Below are 20,391 nucleotides of genomic sequence, written 5' to 3'. Positions count from 1 at the left end.
GGACATGCTGCGCCGAGTGTGGGAGGAACTTGATTATCGGCTTGATGTCTGCCGAATCACTAAAGGGGCACATATCGAACATTTGTGAATGCCTAAAAAAACTTTTTGAGTTTTTGTATGTGTGTGCAAAGCATTGTGAAAATATCTCAAATAATAAAGTTATTGTAGAGTTGTGAAATCGCTTCAATCATTTGTAATAACCCTGTATATTGGGTGAGGCGTAAACAGATCATACCATAGTGATCCATTGGTAAGGTGAAAATAAATGAAAAACTATTAAGACCTAATTTTGGACCAGAATGAAAAACGAAGAAGTGGTTGACACTAAATGAAGAGATGTTCGCGGCCTGGAACAAACCCGTCAAGTAAATAGCTATTGACGGAAAAGCAGAACCTGAAAACCACACTTACAGCTTCTCCGACCTATACGCAATCGCGAACAGGGGACGAGGCCGCGTGCTGGGGTGTCATACTGAGGGCAGGAAAGTAAACAGCTTTTACAATGAAATGAACACCCTTAGCTGCTTACAGGCGTTGACATACGTCAACGGGGACAGATGAAAATGTGTGCCCCGACCGGGACTCGAATCCGGGATCTCCTGCTTACATGGCAGACGCTCTATCCATCTGAGCCACCGAGGACACAGAGGATAGTGCGACTGCAGGGATTTATCTCTGGCACGCCTCCCGCGAAACCCACATTCTCAACGTATTGTCCCGCACTACACTCGTAGTGCCCCGCCCATTATACTTACTATGCGCGGCGCGTTGCCGATTCCCGTAAGAGTTCGGGCACTGTTTGTGCATTCGCACGGAAGAAGAAGATGGTCAAGTGGCCGGTGAGCCTTAACTATATATATGCTAAGATGGTATCTGTTCTTTCGGACAAGTAGAGAGGATTACATCAACTAACTTAGGCAGTCGAAATTTGCAAAAATGCTACAGTGTCTCAACTTCGTTTGTCCATTCAGGGTTGGGTGTGGAAAAAGATTAATGGCTCTCATAATTTCGACCCCCTCCGGGTTGGTTCAAATAGCTCTGAGCACTATGGGACTCAACTGCTGAGGTCATTAGTCCCCTAGAACTCAGAACTACTTAAACCTAACTAACCTAAGGACATCACATACATCCATTCCCGAGGCAGGATTCGAACCTGCGACCGTAGCGGTCGTGCGGTTCCAGACTGTAGTGCCTAGAACCGCTCGGCTACTCCGGCCGGCATCTCCTCCGGGATGCTTAAAGTGTGCCCCTTGTTTCCTCGGTGAAAAATTCTCAAGTTACTAGTGGTATCGGTGACGGAATGTCGCTACCAGCAAAAGGTGGGTTCTCAAGGCAGATTTTGAGCCAGAAACCCTAAGATGTTCTTTAATCGTGGTGCTAAAGTTCCTGCCTGTTTGTCCGATGTACCGCGTGGGGCAGTCATTGCAAGTAGTGCAGTACATCCCGGTTTCATTATATTTGGAACAAGTGGCATGTTCTCTGTGCCTATACTTTGTGCCAACGTTGCTGGGCGTAAAGAAAGCCGGTTCAATATTTTTAGACCGCAACAGTTTGCCCATTTTTTCGGGAATATGGCTGAAATATAGAATTTTATGACACATGATACCAGCGGCCATACGACTATTGACATTGATAATGGCGCTGTCCGTTGGGATGGCTTTTCTTCTTACCAATGGCGAACTCACTGTAAAAGCCATTTTTGTAGACTATGAAGTGTATGATTCGACACTCTTTACCAACGGGGTACTATGGAGCCTGTATAGAAGCGACCTGAAAGCTGACATTTTGTACTTGGTAGGGCGGTTGGAGGAGCTATGAATCGCTATAACAGTGGTAGTTCCCTTTCTGTAAATATCTTAAGATAATCTTAAGGTCCAGATATGGTAGCGTCCCCCATTCATTGTGCTGAGCAGTAAATTGAATGTTCTCTTGTAAGCCATTTAACTCGTCCACGAGTTGACAACATTCCTCGCGTTTCCCATAGAAAAGAAGGAGAATGTCATCTACATACCTATACCAAGCTACGATCTTGCTAGCATACACTGGAAACTGAGTCATAGCGTCCCACTCAAAACCTGTCATGAAGATATTGGAAAGACAGTATGACATGGGGGATCCCATTGCAAGACCTTGTTTTTGTAAAAAGATGTTGTTCCCAGAGCTGAAGTAATTGAACCTTAGAACCAATTGCAAAAAGTTGAGTACATCATTGATTTCGTTGCTGGGTCTTCCGCCCTGCGATCTTAAATCCTTAACGGCCAGAATACTGGTATACATGTTCTTGACATCCAAGGAGGCTAGATGAGTTCCTAGGGCGATATGTAAACTAGCAAGTTTTTCAGTTAACTGTCCCCTATCGTGAATGTTAAAGGAAATCGAGAGGCGCTAGTGCTGGTCCAGGTACTTTGCAAGCAACTTCTCAGTATTGCAACCAACCCCACTATGGGCGTTAACAATTGGACAAGTTGGCAAGTCGAATTTATGTACCTTAATCAAAGCTCCCCCCCCCCCCCACCCCCACCCCCCATGAACCATGGACCTTGCCGCTGGTGCGGAGGCTTGCGTGCCTCAGCGATACAGATAGCCGTACCGTAGGTGCAAGCACAACGGAGGGGTATCCGTTGAGAGGCCAGACAAACGTGTGGTTCCTGAAGAGGGGCAGCAGCCTTTTCAGTAGTTGCAAGGGTAACAGTCTGGATGATTGACTGATCTGGCCTTGTAACAATAACCAAAACGGCCTTGCTGTGCTGGTACTGCGAACGGCTGAAAGCAAGGGGAAACTACGGTCGTAATTTTTCCCGAGGGCATGCAGCTTTACTGTATGATTAAATCATGATGGCGTCCTCTTGGGTAAAATATTCCGGAGGTAAAATAGTCCCCCATTCGGATCTCCGGGCGGGGACTACTCAAGAGGATGTCGTTATCAGGAGAAAGAAAACTGGCGTTCTACGGATCGGAGCGTGGAATGTCAGATCCCTTAATCGGGCAGGAAGGTTAGAAAATTTAAAAAGGGAAATGGATAGGTTAAAGTTAGATATAGTGGGAATTAGTGAAGTTCGGTGGCAGGAGGAACAAGACTTCTGGTCAGGTGACTACAGGGTTATAAACACAAAATCAAATAGGGGTAATGCAGGAGTAGGTTTAATAATGAATAGGAAAATAGGAATGTGGGTAAGCTACTACAAACAGCATAGTGAACGCATTATTGTGGCCAAGATAGATACGAAGCCCACAGCTAATAGAGTAGTACAAGTTTATATGCCAACTAGCTCTGCAGATGACGAAGAAATTGAAGAAATGTATGATGAAATAAAAGAAATTATTCAGATAGTGAAGGGAGACGAAAATTTAATAGTCATGGGTGACTGGAATTCGAGTGTAGGAAAAGGGAGAGAAGGAAACATAGTAGGTGAATATGGCTTGGGGCTGAGAAATGAAAGAGGAAGCCGCCTGGTAGAGTTTTGCACAGAGCACAACATAATCTTAGCTAACACTTGGTTTAAGAACCATGAAAGAAGGTTGTGTACATGGAAGTACCCTGGAGATACTAAAAGGTATCAGATAGATTATATAATGGTAAGACACAGATTTAGGAACCAGGTTTTAAATTGTAAGACATTTCCAGGGGCAGATGTGGACTCTGACCACAATCTATTGGTTATGACCTGTAGATTAAAATTGAAGAAACTGCAAAAAGATGGGAATTTAAGGAGATGGGACCTGGATAAACTGACTAAACCAGAGGTTGTACAGAGTTTCAGGGAGAGCATAAGGGAACAATTGACAGGATTGGGGGAAAGAAATATAGTAGAAGAAGAATGGGTAGCTTTGAGGGATGAAGTTGTGAAGGCAGCAGGGGATCAAGTAGGTAAAAAGACGAGGACTAGTAAAATCCTTGGGTAACAGAAGAAATATTGAATTTAATTGATGAAAGGAGAAAATATAAAAATGCAGTAAATGAAGCAGGCAAAAAGCAATACAAACGTCTCAAAAATGAGATCGACAGGAAGCGCAAAATGGCTAAGCAGGGATGGCTAGAGGATAAATGTAAGGATGTAGAGGCTTATCTCACCAGGGGTAAGATAGATACTGCCTACAGGAAAATTAAAGAGACCTTTGGAGATAAGAGAACCACTTGTATGAATATCAAGAGCTCAGATGGAAACCCAGTTTTAAGCAAACAAGGGAAAGCAGAAAGGTGGAAGGAGTATATAGAGGGTTTATACAAGGGCGATGTACTTGAGGACAATATTATGGAAATGGAAGAGGATGTAGATGAAGATGAAATGGGAGATACGATACTGCGTGAAGAGTTTGACAGACCTCTGAAAGACACGTGTCGAAACAAGGCCCCCGGAGTAGACAACATTCCATTGGAACTACTGACGGCCTTGGGAGAGCCAGTCCTGACAAAACTCTACCATCTGGTGAGCAATATGTATGAAACAGGCCAAATACCCTCAGACTTCAAGAAGAATATAATAATTCCAATCCCAAAGAAAGCATGTGTTGACAGATGTGAAAATTACCGAACAATCAGTTTAATAAGCCACAGCTGCAAAATACTAGCACGAATTCTTTACAGACGAATGGAAAAACTAGTAGAAGCCGACCTCGGGAAAGATCAGTTTGGGTTCCGTAGAAACTCTGGAACACGTGAGGCAATACTGACCTTACGACTTATCTTAGAAGAAAGATTAAGAAAAGGCAAACCTACGTTTCTAGCATTTGTAGACTTAGAGAAAGCTTTTGACAATGTTGACTGGAATACTCTCTTTCAAATTCTAAAGGTGGCAGGGGTAAAATACAGGGAGCGAAAGGCTATTTACAATTTGTACAGAAACCAGATGGCAGTTATAAGAGTCGAGGGACAAGAAAGGGAAGCAGTGGTTGGGAAGGGAGTAAGACAGGGTTGTAGCCTCTCCCCGATGTTATTCAATCTGTATATTGAGCAAGCAGTAAAGGAAACAAAAGAAAAATTCGGAGTAGGTATTAAAATCCATGGAGAAGAAATAAAAACTTTGAGGTTCGCCGATGACATTGTAATTCTGTCAGAGACAGCAAAGGACTTGGAAGAGCAGTTGAACGGAATGGATGGTGTCTTGAAGGGAGGATATAAGATGAACATCAACAAAAGCAAAACGAGGATAATGGAATGTAGTCGAATTAAGTCGGGTGATGTTGAGGGTATTAGATTAGGAAATGAGCCACTTAAAGTAGTAAAGGAGTTTTGCTATTTGGGGAGCAAAATAACTGATGGTGGTCGAAGTAGAGAGGATATAAAATGTAGACTGGCAATGGCAAGGAAAGCGTTTCTGAAGAAGAAAAATTTGTTAACATCGAGTATAGATTTAAGTGTCAGGAAGTCATTTCTGAAAGTATTTGTATGGAGTGTAGCCATGTATGGAAGTGAAACATGGACGGTAAATAGTTTGGACATGAAGAGAATAGAAGCTTTCGAAACGTGGTGCTACAGAAGAATCCTGAAGATTAGATGGGTAGATCACATAACTAATGGGGAAGTATTGAATAGGACTGGGGAGAAGAGAAGTTTGTGGCACAACTTGACCAGAAGAAGGGATCGGTTGGTAGGACATGTTCTGAGACATCAAGGGATCACCAATTTAGTATTGGAGGGCAGCGTGGAGGGTAAAAATCGTAGGGGGAGACCAAGAGATGAATACACTAAGCAGATTCAGAAGGATGTAGGTTGCAGTAGGTACTGGGAGATGAAGAAGCTTGCACAGGATAGAGTAGCATGGAGAGCTGCATCAAACCAGTCTCAGGACTGAAGACTAGAACAACAACATGAGAACACAAAATAATAGTACTCACATAACTAAAACATTAGTCATCTGAAGGTGTGGCTTTTAGTGCCACAAAACCGGTAGCGGTCCAATAATAAAGGACTAAATACAGCTGAGGCGATTTATTCATATCCAAGCTGACTTCCAACAGGATGGAGCAACTGCCCATACAGCCGGCCAAACCTTGGAGCGCACATGAACATTCTTCGCGCCTGATAGAGTTGTCAGCAGAGCTCTATCTGTCACTATGCGATTACATTGTGGAGGAAGCCCTGAAGTCTAAGGCGTATCGCAAAAACCCTCATAGCCTTCAAGAACTGCAGCAGAACGTTTCGTACGAGACTGCAGCAGTTCCAGTTGTCCAGCTTCGGTCCGCCTTCAGCAAATTATTGACAAGGGCTCAGAAGTGCCAAGAGATGTGTGGTCGTCACTTTCGACATCTGCTATAGTCAGGTTAGTACTCCATTTCCTTTGCTGTGTTTCTTTGTACCCTGGAACTCTTTTCTCTGTGCCACTTTTATTTGCCTCGCCCTGTAGAACGGTGCTGTGTAGATAACTAATGAAAATGTTCGTACTGCCAAGCAGCCTTCTTTTACATTGCAAACTGAAGTCATTAATTATTTTTAAAAGTTAAGTAAGTAGCTCGTGGTTTTGTGGTTAGCATTGCTGACTCTCGATCTTGGTGCTTCGGGTTCGATTCCCGGCCGGACGGGGGATTTTTCTCTGGTCGCGGTTGCGTGTCTGTGTGACCATCATTTCGTCATCGTTGATGCCCAGACCGTTGAAGTGGCGTCAGATGAAGACTTCCTCCAGGCGGCCAACTGCCCAGAATGGGATTCGCAGCCAACAATGCCATACGCACATTTCATTGTTTTTCCGTTAAAACTGTACAAGCTTTCCACCACTTCGTGATGAAGAACCTCAAAATGTCCACTTACATGTACATCTGCAGCGCGTAAGAATTCATATATCATGAAATTACGCCCTTACATATTGTCAGAATATAATACAGTTATTATGGATATAAGGGAGATACATTATGAAGGCATATTATATCAGTTGAAAGAGAAAGATATCGTTAATAGTGAGCTAGAAATATTGTAACGCATGGGTCTCGCGAGTAGGAGTCGGTTAATCATCCGCTACGTTTGGCAGCTGGGTGATAACTCGAGTAACAGCAAGTCTGGAATTATCGTCGCCGGACCAAGATGACGTTTTGAGAACAGAGAACTGCGTTATACATGGCGATTCCGTAATGACGTTACAAACTTCCAGGGATGATGGAGAAGGGTAAGCGTTTCAGCTAGTTCGGAAACGATCGAGTCGAAAGTTTTAAGCGAAGATGGTTGTGATATTCTGTCGGTGGAATACGTCTACTGGTACTGTTGTTGCTTAATATTGTAGTGTAGGCAACTTTCAGAGGTGATAGTATGGACACAACAAGAAAAAAAAGTCTGGTAAACATGGGCTCTAAAATACAGACGTTAAGAGCTAAGAGCACTTGTTATCTTCGGTATTTGATTGAAAGAAGAGACCAGTCGACAGAAAACATCCTAAGGCATCATCGGGGACTTATCAGTTTGGTAATGGTTGAATAGGAGGCGAAGGGGGTTGGGGAGGGAGGAATTGTAGAGGGAGAAGCAAGGTCTAACTACAGAAAACGGGTACAAGTGGATGTATCGTGCAATAATTATACAGACATGAAGAGGCTTCCTAGAGTATAATTTATTGCGGAGAGTTACGTCAAACTTATCTAAGACAGAAGACCACGAGAGTGCGTAAAAGCGTTAAAGTTGTTAACAATTACAGTATAGCAACATGTCTCTATTCCTCCTTGTTATGTACCAATTAAACTCTAAAGAATGGCTATTTGTTGTAAAAACGGAAGTTTGTGTCGTTTTGTGGAATGTAATGAGCGCTTCTGAATGCAAAATATACGTGTAGCTTTACTGCTGCATAACATTTACGAGGAGAATAGCCCTCAGGGCCTGAATCACGCGATTGTTTTCTTGCATCGTAACACACTCGTCACCTCACACAGCGTTATTAAGAAAGAGGTGGGGACAAAAACTGTAAACTTGGAAAGTAACGGTGTACTGTACCAAGAGTTCCAGAACAAGCACCGATGCTTCGACGGGAATACATTTCCACACCACAGAGTGTGGTAGACTCTGAATCGAATCCAAAGACTGTGGTGTCCCTTCACAAAACATATGTGTTTAAGCAGTCGGTAACATCGTTATTTCCAAACGGAAGTTTCATTTCTTGAATTACATGGCTGATTAGCTTATGTGTGATTTTAACACTGTACTGCACAATCGTGTGAATGACTGTCTTTTCAAGACACATGACAACAATCGACAGAGGGATTAGTGTCGGATTGTTGTAGCGTCAGAAATATATGTAAGTAATAGAAGTAAAGATATGTATGTAGCGATAGTATGAGACGTGGACTGTGCTGTTCATTGTGGTACAAGTGGCAGAAAGGAGAGTTACAATCACATTTAGCCGTTATAGCAAACAGCGCTTCAATAATTTTCTATTTTATAAGTAGTTTCATACGTTATTCTGAGCATAGAAACTTCCACCAGTTCTTTGAAAGTGCAATCTACGTAGAAAATATCACACAACAATCAACATATGTCCGCTTTACTACATAAAAACTTAGTACTTCATATCTTCCATCGCTACTATTGTTTTTCATATCGTAATATTTCATCCAATCGGTGCAGTCCTAAAGTATCGACCGCACACAGTTCAGTGCAGCGCCGCGAAACGGCATCAAGAAGGCACTGACCCGCGCGCCAATGGAAACTGCGGGCAGCACCACACCTCCAGGAAGAGTCCAGCGCCCCCTATCATCTCTGATGTAACTAGCTGCCCATCGCTGGTCGCCACAGTTCGAATGCAGTTTTCGAAAGCATCAGCACTAATAGGAAGACGTTACTTAGCCTGCGTTCTGCGAGTAGTAATAGAGTGTAAAGTACTTCTAGTTATGTTTAGTTTCTTTTTAGAAATAGAGTGCCGTAATTAGAAAGCGTTTTGTACAGATGATTCCTGCCATCGGCCATCGCAACTTCTCTCCTTTCTTTTTTGTATCGATGCTGACTCCCACAGTAGCCAATACAACACAATTCTTACATTTCATTATGGTAGCGTATTTATAACTAAAATACGTTCATATCTCTTGTCGAAAGAATTTATCTAGAGTGTTGGAGCACTCTTTAAATGAAAACAAACTTCTCCGTAGACGGAGCTACCACGTCTCAGACATCATTATGATGTTGGGTAAGCATTTAAAATGTTTAATAAAAGAATACATTGTTCGTTGTAGGCTGTATTGCACTTTATTAAAATCGACTTTAACAAAGCACAATACAGTCCACAACGGACGATGCATTCTTTTATCAGACCCTATAGGCTGTGGATCGCCATGAAAGCAACATTTTTAAAATGTTGTTGTCCTATTCAGAGCTAAAAACGAGCTCTTTTCATAGTTGTTGTACAGATCGCAGTCGTAGCGAATCTGTGCCAAATTACGAACATCAGAAAGAGCTGTAGCTAATTATCTGTTTCGTAATAAACATGCTAGAATTTGTCATTGAATTCTTCAGGCGAATAAAATACAGCATAGGAAATTCGTTCTTTACTCTTACGAAACAGAGGTCTTTGTAAAATTCCATCACTTCTCAAATACATGAACTGAAAAGATTTCTTTGTAGTGAGGGGTCTAAGAGAGAAATAAAATGCGAAGATTAAAAGACGTCAAATCTTTCGATAATTTCCGTTATCATGTTTTCAAAGTGCTAGTTGTCAAGCGAAAGTTTAAGTCATTAGATTTTAGTTTGCAGGTCTCCTCAAAATCACTAAATGCTCGAGCTGTCCAAGTTAAACCTCACTGCTTAATACTACTCTCTTTTGTTTTTCCTTAATTCACTGTGTACAATCAACAGCATATCTGTAGCCTTGGAAACTATTATATTTTTTTTACACCCCAAAACTGGTAGCGCATTACGATAATCAGAAAAAGTGCAGTTATTTTCGATCGTCGTTAACACTAGTGCTGTACACATCTGAAATTGTTGCACGAAGTGTGCACCAGGGTCACAGTGGCCCTCAATTATTTGATGGCGAAAGTGCTTGAAAAATAGTATATTTTATAATGAAATTGGACTCTGATGTACTAATCTCATTTTATTTCACCTTTCTCATGTACATTTTCAATCAATATTAGTATTAATGCCTCCAAAATTCGAGGCTTAGTAAAAACTGTCATGGAAACTTTTCAATGTAGAAACCTGAAAGTGATGCGGATCTAAAGACTTTGTTTGCAGTTTAATTACATGAAGAAGCTATTCATTTAAAGAAACGCACATACTACACGATTATTCTGAGGTGTCCAAAACCTCTTACATTCATTATTTCCGCAATCTCGGAATATGGACTACAAGTTATCGGTATATGGCAGACCTGAACGTTTAGGGACAGTTGTGTTCCAACAATGAGCATTCTTGCCGTGAGCAACTCTGTTTACTTCATCGCTATCTGAAGATTCAGTAGACTGATTAGATTCGCCATTATCCATAACTACTGCATGGGTATCGACCTTCAGAATCACTTTCATCACGAAAATTTCTTATTTCATTTTCACATTTAAGTTCTTCTAGCAAGGCTTCCCGTATAACATAATCTGTTAGTAAAATGCCATTCCCTTATACCATTTTCACACAAATGATCTTCAAACTGAGGGACAGAGCAGTTACATGAAGTGTCCTCCAGGACCACAGTGAACTTTCAAAAAATAATTCTGTCGAGTTAATTAAACACCACTGTGTCACTATTTCCAACGTCCATCCTCTACTAGACCTCCCTCAATGTTGAGTTTGCATTGGCGGCAGCGGGCTGCGTATTTGCAGTGACGTGTGCATAATAGCAAACAAAAATCTCCAGGATCAGAGTGACCGAGGTGTATACTCTCAGGGTTAAACAGTTTCAATGACTGCAGGGAACAGCAGGTGGACCTAAAGCGGCGAGCCTTACCCGCTGTTTCCATTCACGTAATCCGCAACGCTTCTACGTATAATCGACTGATAGGAACAGATAAGTGTTCCGAGGTCAGCCGGTCAGCTGAAGCCAGTGGCTGCACGAGATAGGCAAGCGCATTTCCCGCAAACATGTATCTAAAGCCACGCGTGCAGATGTCATCCATATAAACACAGCACCAGTATTCACTTCAGTACGACGGTACTTCGACCGCTGAAAAGACGGCGGAGTAAGCAGTAAGTGTAAAACTTTCTTGCCTGATTCTCATGTGCAAAGCGTCGCTTTCACGGTACGAGACACTGCTATGCAGACGCTAAATTGTTCGTTTCCCTCTTTAGGTGGGTCAAACGAAGCGTTCGAAGACTGGCCAGATGTCGAACTATGCGGGGCCGCGCTTGAAGACACGCCCGATGTCGAACTATGCGGGGCAGCGCCGCTCGGGAACTTTGACGGCTTCCTGGCGCGCCGCGAGAGGAGATGAAGCAGGTTGCCGGAAAACTTACCTCAGGCAAGAAGGTCGCAGCACCAGCAGTGCAGGCACAGCACAGTACAGCAACGCGCGTCCCGTGCTGCGTGTTTGACGGCGGCGTCGCGACTGGTAGGCGGCTTGGTTTGCCTTGGCTAGCCTGGCCGCGACCTTGGCAGCCATCTGGATGACTCAGCACCTCCGCCGCTCTTCCTGCTGCTATCGCCCAGCTGATCCTCACGCGCTCTCGCTTCAGCTCAGTATATCGCGAGATGCTGCCTAAAGTGGGTTTACACTTCTGCGCCTACAAGTAGTCGTCGTGTACCTGTGTTCGCCTCATACGCAAGGAAAAGCACACTTCTTTATCCGCGCAACTAAAGAGCCCAACACACCCACCAACCGACCGACCGACCGACAGACTTAACGAGGGTAGTTGTTATGGCCAACCACTCGTCACCCAGTATACTGTACCGCGTGTAACGCTGTCGTGTCAAGTTTCCGACTGAGGTTCGTCAGTTGTCTGCGTGTGAGATAACAAAATATTCGACGTAGGGATAGGAACAGGGTGGCGCTTTTATCGCTGAGTGAAGGCGTGTGTAGGCTACATACGAAATCGGTCGTTCAGTCGGTTGCTCTGTCGGTTGGTGCATATGTATGGCCCTTAAGGACTGACATCGGCCGACCTTTTCAAATCAGTACGCCACTAAGAGCGCGGTTACACTGTAGCCGATCTCATCGTCCGGACGTGCGCACTTCGGACGACAATCGGGGAAATTAAACTTTTCTTTGGTCAAATCGACCGACATTCTCACACACGAAACATAGACTGTGCTAAACTGGTAAGTTTACTCCAAGAAAGGGCGAGTTTGTGGCATCCTGATGGTGAAAATATCATAATTGGAATATAATTTAGAATATATCGGCTGAAGTCGCAGCTTTATCGGACACCACAACTAGGCAGAATATTTATTGGAAATTTTAGGGGTAAATTATAACCTCAAAAAATAATTAGTTGAAGTGAGCAGGGTGGCTTAAAAAATGGTTCAAATGGCTCTGAGCACTATGGGACTTAACATCTATGGCCATCAGTCCCCTAGAACTTAGAACTACCTAAGCCTAACTAACCTAAGGACATCACACAACACCCAGTCATCACGAGGCAGAGAAAATCCCTGACCCCGCCGGGAATCTGACCCGGGATCCCGGGCGCGGGAAGCGAAGGGTGGGTTATCTCATGCAGAAAGTTAGTGTAGTGCGTCTTTTTTGGCTTGTGGTAGGTTGGCATTAGCTGTCTACAGATTACACTATTGGCCATTAAAATTGCTACACCAAGAGGAAATGCAATTGATAAACGGGTATTCATTGGACAAATATATTATACTAGAACTGACATGTGATTACAGTTTCACGCCATTTAGGTGCATAGATCCTGAGAAATCAGTACCCAGAACAGCCACCTCTGGCCGTAATAACGGCCTTGATACGCCTGGGCATTGAGTCAAACAGAGCTTGGATGGCGTGTACAGGTACAGCTGCCCATGCAGCTTCAACACGATACCACGGTTCATCAAGAGTAGTGACTGGCGTATTGTGACGAGCCAGTTGCTCGCCCACCATTGACCAGACGTTTACAATTGGTGAGAGATCTGGAGAATGTGCTGACCAGGGACGCAGTCGAACATTTTCTGTATCCAGAAAGGCCCGTACAGGACCTGCAACATGCGGTCGTGCATTATCCTGCTGAAATTGAGGGTTTCGCAGGGATCGAATGAAGGGTAGAGCCACGGGTCGTAACACATCTGAAATGTAACGTCCACTGTTCAAGGTGCCGGGTGATACGCCAGTATGGCGATGACGAATACACGCTTCCAATGTGCGTTCACCGCGATGTCGCCAAACACGGATGCGACCATCATGATGCTGTAAACAGAACCTGGACTCATCCGAAAAAATGACGTCTTGCCATTCGTGCACCCAGGTTCGTCGTTGAGCACACCATCGCAGGCGCTCCTGTCTGTGATGCAGCGTCAAGGCTAACCGCAGCCATGGTCTCCGAGCTGATAGTCCATGCTGCTGCAAACGTCCTCGAACTGTTCGTGCAGATGGTTGTTGTCTTCCAAACGTCCCCATCTGTTGACTCAGGGATCGAGACGTGGCCGCACGATCCGTTACAACCATGCGAATAAGATGCCTGTCATCTCGACTGCTAGTAATACAAGGTCGTTGAGATCCAGCACGGCGTTCCGTATTACCCTCCTGAACCCACCGATTCGATATTCTGCTAACAGTCATTGGATCTCGACCAACGCGAGCAGCAATGTCGCGATACGATAAACTGCAATGGTAATAGGCTACAATCCGACCTTTATCAATGTCGGAAACGTGATGGTAGGCATTTCTCCTCCTTACACGAGACATCACAACAACGTTTCACCAGGCAACACCAGTCAACTGCAGTTTGTGTATGAGAAATCGGTTGAAACTTTCCTCATGTCAGCACGTTGTAGGTGTCGCCACCGGCGCCAACCTTGTGTGAATGCTCTGAAAAGGTAATCATTTGCATATCACAGCATTTTCTTCCTGTCGGTTAAATTTCGCGTCTGTAGCACGTCATCTTCATGGTGTAGCAATTTTAATGGCCAGTAGTGTATTATTACCACTTACTGGCTTTTGTGTTACTAGGTTGGTGATATGAAGTGGTTTGCAAAATGGTGTACGGTATGTATTTCCACTTTTCAGTGCTTTACGCGTTCAGAATATCATGTGCTAAACTTTAAGCTTGTGTTTCACAGGTATGTTGACTGACAGTCGTTGGAGGTTAATTGACGTATGTCTGCACAGCTTTAAATAAATACAGCGAAACAGGAGTGTTTGTAATCTTGCTTTTGAAGGTCATCACGAGTCGAGTATGTGACAGAGCGTTTCTTCCGTTATCCCATACGTTCGTAAAACTTGTTTGGCTATTCCGTTTGCAGAGGACAGAGTGAACAGTACTCGCCCAGTTGTTTTCGAGACAGATATAGCTCATTCACGTGCATTCGGCGTCCTTGTTAGCAAAAGCGACAATGCAGCGTACGTGTCCAAGCACAGAGGCGTACTGGTGTCCATCTCACCCCAGCAGATTCAAATCTAACCTACTTCACACATAGAAGAGATTCTAACCTAACCTAACATTCCTCAACCTGCCAAAAACTGACTGAGATCAGACGCACTATGACCACACTGTCGGCCGATATTATCGGGCGACCTCTGGCGACGGCATCTGAGGATCGCTAGAGCAGAACCACTTACTCTGTTCCAGCGATGAAGGTGTCATCTCTACTAGCACAACTCGCCACAGCCAGTATATTTTCAAGTAAAAACGACCTCGTAAAAAAGCATAAGTACCGACACAATTAATATCTTCTGCGCAGGGCACTCGTGAACGTGGCGGAAGAGACAAACCTGGGAAGGTGTATCGCCTTTAATAACTCGTGACTCGAAGTAACATTTCGTCTGGTTGGGCCACTGACAGGAAGAAAAAAAACTGTAAAGAAGCTATACCAGCGGCGATACGGTTATTAGCTATGACAGTAACAGATATACTCTAATGTAATATACAAACCCAATATAAACAGACATTATGTAAATCATTGAGTTGCAGAAGAGTCTACACCCCTTACGCGCTCAGTAAAATTTTCTTTCAACATGAGTAGAACGGTAATCGACTACTCACGGTGGTTGTACATTACATGCCGGCGTGTAAAATCAGGTGCCACCCAAGAAGCGTGTGTGTGGATCGGCGACATTAATGATCAGTTGACTGTGCGGCACGTAGAGTTCTGAAATACAAAGTATGCTGAAGACCGTACATGTACAGAAGCCGGGGACGGTGGCATTGTCGGAACACAAGGAATTCTCGCCTCAAGCATGTTGTAACAACGGGTTTTGTGACCTTTGTGTCTTCTTATCCTTTATTTTCTTGTTTACTTTGTTTCGTGACACATTTCGAAGCTTGCTTGAGGATCTGATATCTCCCTACGAGCGCTCTCCCATAACAGAGACCAAATATGTGAATGCAAAGAATGATTTAAAATTTACAATGCCTGGACAAAGAAAAAGCCTACAACAACAAAAATGGCTCTGAGCACTATGGGACTTAACTACTGTGGTCATCAGTCCCCTAGAACTTAGAACTACTTAAACCTAACTAACCTAAAGACATCACACACATCCATGCCCGAGGCAGGATTCGAACCTGCGACCGTAGCAGTCGCGCGGTTCCGGACTGCGCGCCTAGAACCGCTAGACCACCGCGGCCGACACCTACAACATACATAACATAAATAGATAAAAAAAAGTTTTTAATTGAAATAGTTTCGGCAGTAATCAAGTCAGCTCTATGGGTGGAAGACGTTTTTACCGTTATTCATCACTTAGAAAGAAAAATCACAGAGGATAAAGTAAAAAAGTGCCGCGTCCTCCATTTAAAATTGGTTTCGTGTGTTTGTGCGTATAGACTACCTGCAAAAAAAAAAAAGTAAAGCGCTCAGAAGACACGGTCGGACATACAATCGGCGAGTATTTAAATGATTAGAGCTGCAATTCTCTGTAACAGGCAGAACGGCGGCCAGGATGCATCACTATTGTTCGTGTTTAGTGTTCTTGCCAGCCTGGTGTGGTATGAAAGGGGAGTGAATAGCGTCGGACGTTGAGCGATCACTGTGAAGAAGATGGAGATACTGCGTACTCGTATGAGACAGAGTTTGAAATGGGCCTAATTGTAACTCTCCGTTTGGCCGGCTGGTTGAATCGTGCAATATTCGGATGTGACAGGAAAGTAATACTTGTCAAGTCCGCAGCTCGTGGTCGTGCGGTAGCGTTCTCGCTTCCCACGCCCGGGTTCCCAGGTTCGATTCCCGGCGGGATCAGGGATTTTCTCTGACTCGTGATGACTGAGTGTTGTGTGCTGTCTTTAGGTTAGTTAGGTTTAAGTAGTTCTAAGTTCTAGGGGACGGATGACCATAGATGTTAAGTCCCATAGTGCTCAGAGCCATTTGAACCATTTTTGAACTTGTCATCAAAATACCGGTCGACCACTCTGACCACCACAAGTGAAGACCGACGAGCTTTGTTATTTCGACAGCGATGTAGTTGACGATGGACGAAGTCGTGAGGGTAAAAAAGAAATTTATAGCACAATTTCACAAAAGAAGTGATTAGTTGATAGGACACATCCTGAGGCGTCAAGGAACTTTCAGTTTGACGAGGGAAGGATGTGTTAGGGGATGAAAAGTCTAGGCTTGACTGCGGTAATTAGATTCAAAATTACGTATGTTGTATTATAGGCATGCAGAGATGAAAAGTTTCGCACAAAATTGACTAGTGTAGAGAGCTGCATCAAACCAGTCTTCGGTCTGAAGTCCACAACAGCAATAACAACAACCAGCAACTACAATAGTTGCCTTACATCAAAATCCTAACCCTCCTGTGGTGTCTGGGGTCTTTTTGGATCCCAGGGATCGTTTAACTAAAGAGAAAAAGTTTTAATGTGGATATAGAATTATCATCCTACAGATATGCGTTTCATGGGCTTTTGATTATATCTAGGTAAAACATTTGTAGTTATACTGCAGTTCATAGTACGATGGTGAGTCAAATGAAAACCTTAAATTTGTAATAACAAATCGAAATTTCGCGCCGTTATCCTGTAAGTTGGTAAGCGTGTTACAAACAGCGTGCAGAATGTCCTGTAGGTGGCAGCATAGTGCAGATGCACACATACTGTCGCAGTATAAAGATGGCCGCCCCACTTACGACTTGCACCAGGGAAGAACAGCGTTCTGTTATTCGGTTTTTGCGTAGTGAAGGTGTGAAACCTATTGAAATTCATCGACGAATGAAGGTTCAGTACGGTGACGCATTTTGGTCACAACAGCAAGTCTACCAATGGAGTAGGAAGTTCGCAAATTGTGTGACTTCAGCGGAAGATGCTCCTCGTCCAGGTCAGGCACAACGAGTTGTGACTCTACAGAACATTGCAGCAGTTGAAGCCATAGTGAAGGAAAATCGCCGAGTGACATTGAATGACATTGCAGCATGTTTACAGATTAGTCATGGGTGAGCACACCACATTGTGCATAATGTGCTCCAGTTTCACAAAGTGTCTGCAAGTAGGGTGCCATGGCAGCTGACTCCTGAAATGAGAGGACGACGTGTTGATGCTTGTGAAGAACTTCTTCAAAAATGGTTCAAATGGCTCTGAGCACTATGGGACTCAACTGCTGAGGTCATTAGTCCCCTAGAACTTAGAACTAGTTAAACCTAACCCACCTAAGGACATCACAAACATCCATGCCCGAGGCAGGATTCGAACCTGCGACCGTAGCGGTCTTGCGGTTCCAGACTGCAGCGCCTTTAACCGCACGGCCACCTCGGCGCTTTGAACGAGAAGGTGATGGCTTCCTTGCAAGAATCGTTACTGGGGACGAAATCTGGGTTCACTTCCACCAACCGGAAACGAAGAGAGCGAGCAAGGAATGGCGCCATTCCTCATCACCAAAACCAAAGAAGTTTCCAACAGAACCATCAGCAGGGAAGGTTATGCTGACTCTCTTTTGGGACGAAAAAGGCGTCATTTTGGAGCATTACATGTCTAGAGGGACCACTGTCACCAGTGCAGGTCTCCTAAAAAATCATGTGCGGCCTGCAATCAACTCAAAGCGATGTGGATTGCTGTTAGCAGGTGTCCTTTTGCAACATGACAATGCAAGGCCCCACACTGCCCGTACAACAGTTGCAACAATCATAGACCTGCATTTTGAGTGTCTTCCTCATCCACCATACTCACCATACCTTGCACCAAGTGATTTCCATATGTTTGGACCACTCAAATACGCAATGAGAGGAAAGAAGTTCTGTTCTGATGAAGAGGTACGTCACGCGGTGCATGAGTGGTTGCGCGGATTGGCAAAAGAATTTTTTTCTAAAGGAAATTATGCATTTTGTAAGTGCTGGAGGACTTGCATTGAGCGTGGGGAGATTATGTTGAAAAGTGATACAGCTCTGTACCACTTCTGCACAATAAATAATATTTAAAAAAATATTTAAGATTTTCATTTGACTCACCCTCGTACAAAAAATTTGAAATTTTGGCAGTGGTGTCAGAAAATATATCACGTACACAATATGTGATTTTTGATGCTGTCTTTCAACTTTATAACGAAAATGAAAACTTGGCAATAATGCACCTTCTTAACTGCCTGTTATATGTATATTGTTGTAAACAATTAGTAGAAAACACAAACATGTGCATTGTTGTGACTAATTCACTTTTAGGAATTGCATTTTGTTGAAATAATATACTTTTGATAGTGGCTACAGTCTCAAGAGGAAGATATACAGCCCAGAGATGAAGTAGATGTGAGTCAGTGTGAAAAAGATGATAATGATATTCAGAAAACTAAGGTGCCTCCTCTTGTATCTGGATGTGCACTGACAACATATGACATAGTACTACCTGATGCATTAAAGCAGGTTTCAAGGAATGTAATACTTGAAACTCACATATTCCCGTCACGTTGCATTAGACCATAAGTAAGTGTTCCAAATCCGAAGCGAGAAAGGTGTGATTCCAGCCCAAGATCAAAGAACGTGAAAGTGAATCACAATCTGATGAGTGTCGCAAGTTGGTCTGTAAAGAACATACCAGAGTAAGAGTGCTGCATAATGAGTGTTTGTCACATGACTTGGAGAGCGAATAGATGTTTATTTCTAATACAGTTTTTTTACGCATTATACTGCACATCATTAATTAATGACAGTAGAGTTATATAGTGTGTGCTATATGAATATTTGGTGTTAAAATAATTTTTGAACCAAACAAACTAAATAATATATGTTCTCATATTTCAAACATAGCTAGTACATAATTACAACATACGTAACTTAAATATTACAAGCAATTAAGGAGTTGTGATGTCAACATTGCGCATGGGTCTCTCAATATATCATTATTAATATTTGCATTTTGCCACCATAAAGTTGCTAGAATCACTTTGGGGTCAAAAAAAGACCCCAGACATATCTTTTTCGAAAATTGCCATGCGAGGGCTAAACAATGGGGGACGCAGTCACGCAAAATAATGTGTCACTTTTTCGAGCATTATCAGTTGACTGTTGTTTGACGTGACTCCCTTAGGGAGATCTTTTTCTAACTCATCACAATTCAGCATCAAGTAACTGCTTATTGTACAAATAGTCGCTAAAATGCCACATATTTTCACTGAATATAAATATGATGAAGAGGTACTTTTAGGATTTCTGAAATATCAGTGGTATCACGGCTGTTGAACAATACTGTCGGCGCTTTCCCACGCGTCGCATTCCGGGTCGTCGGGTTTTTCACGGGTTTTAAGAAAGCCGAGTGAAAGTGGCAGGGTCACCAGAGAGCACGTTACACCTGAACAAGAAAGTAAACAAAAAGTCAATAATGTTGCTCAGTGCTGTCCAAAAATTGTCACGCGACCAGTTAGGATAGATCTCCCCGTTTCGCGAACACGAGCGTAGCGATCATTACATGGAGAAAGCTTCTGCCCTTTCATTGATAGTTAGTATAATATCTTCAGAATAGAGACAGTATTGTGATTCAGTATTTGTCTGTGGTTAAATGCGAATCGTAACATACTTCTGTTTATGCAGTTGATTGATGAAACCATATTTACGCAGGGTTGAATCAATAACCACGCGATTACCATTGATGACTGCACGACAATAGACAAAAGACAGTGGAGACAAGTTTCAAAATTAGTTTCTCCATAAATACATCTACAACCACTATTCTCGGGAATAGCGCGAAGTATACCTGCGGCAGGAACGAATAACAGGACTTAATTGACTGCTTTTCTAGAGCAATACGTTATTTGTATTAATGGTGGGCGTTACAATGGCTACACGGGAGGCACTGTAATTCCAATATGATCGCGAGACCCTCTACATCTTATTATAAGTGCAAAGTTACAGTCGCTCAATGAAGTCAAAACTTGGTTGTGAAAAGAAAGCTGAAAGTTTGGAGTCTCGTCCATGTTGTTGTCATGT

General features: G+C 43.3%; 1 protein-coding gene across 1 annotated transcript in view; it reads right to left on the bottom strand.

Annotated features, from left to right (window-relative positions):
- Nucleotides 1-11,439, bottom strand: part of LOC124622282 (myrosinase 1-like) — a 204,625-nt gene extending 193,186 nt beyond the window's left edge. The window contains exon 1 of the mRNA XM_047147949.1: nucleotides 11,354-11,439. The gene's annotated coding sequence lies outside the window, so the exon portion shown is untranslated. The remainder of the gene's footprint in view (nucleotides 1-11,353) is intronic.
- Nucleotides 11,440-20,391: the final 8,952 nt, after the last annotated feature.

This window comes from Schistocerca americana, chromosome 7, assembly GCF_021461395.2.
Source record: "Schistocerca americana isolate TAMUIC-IGC-003095 chromosome 7, iqSchAmer2.1, whole genome shotgun sequence".
Taxonomy (NCBI): domain Eukaryota; kingdom Metazoa; phylum Arthropoda; class Insecta; order Orthoptera; family Acrididae; genus Schistocerca; species Schistocerca americana.
This window is presented reverse-complemented; position numbering and strand designations above follow the sequence as displayed.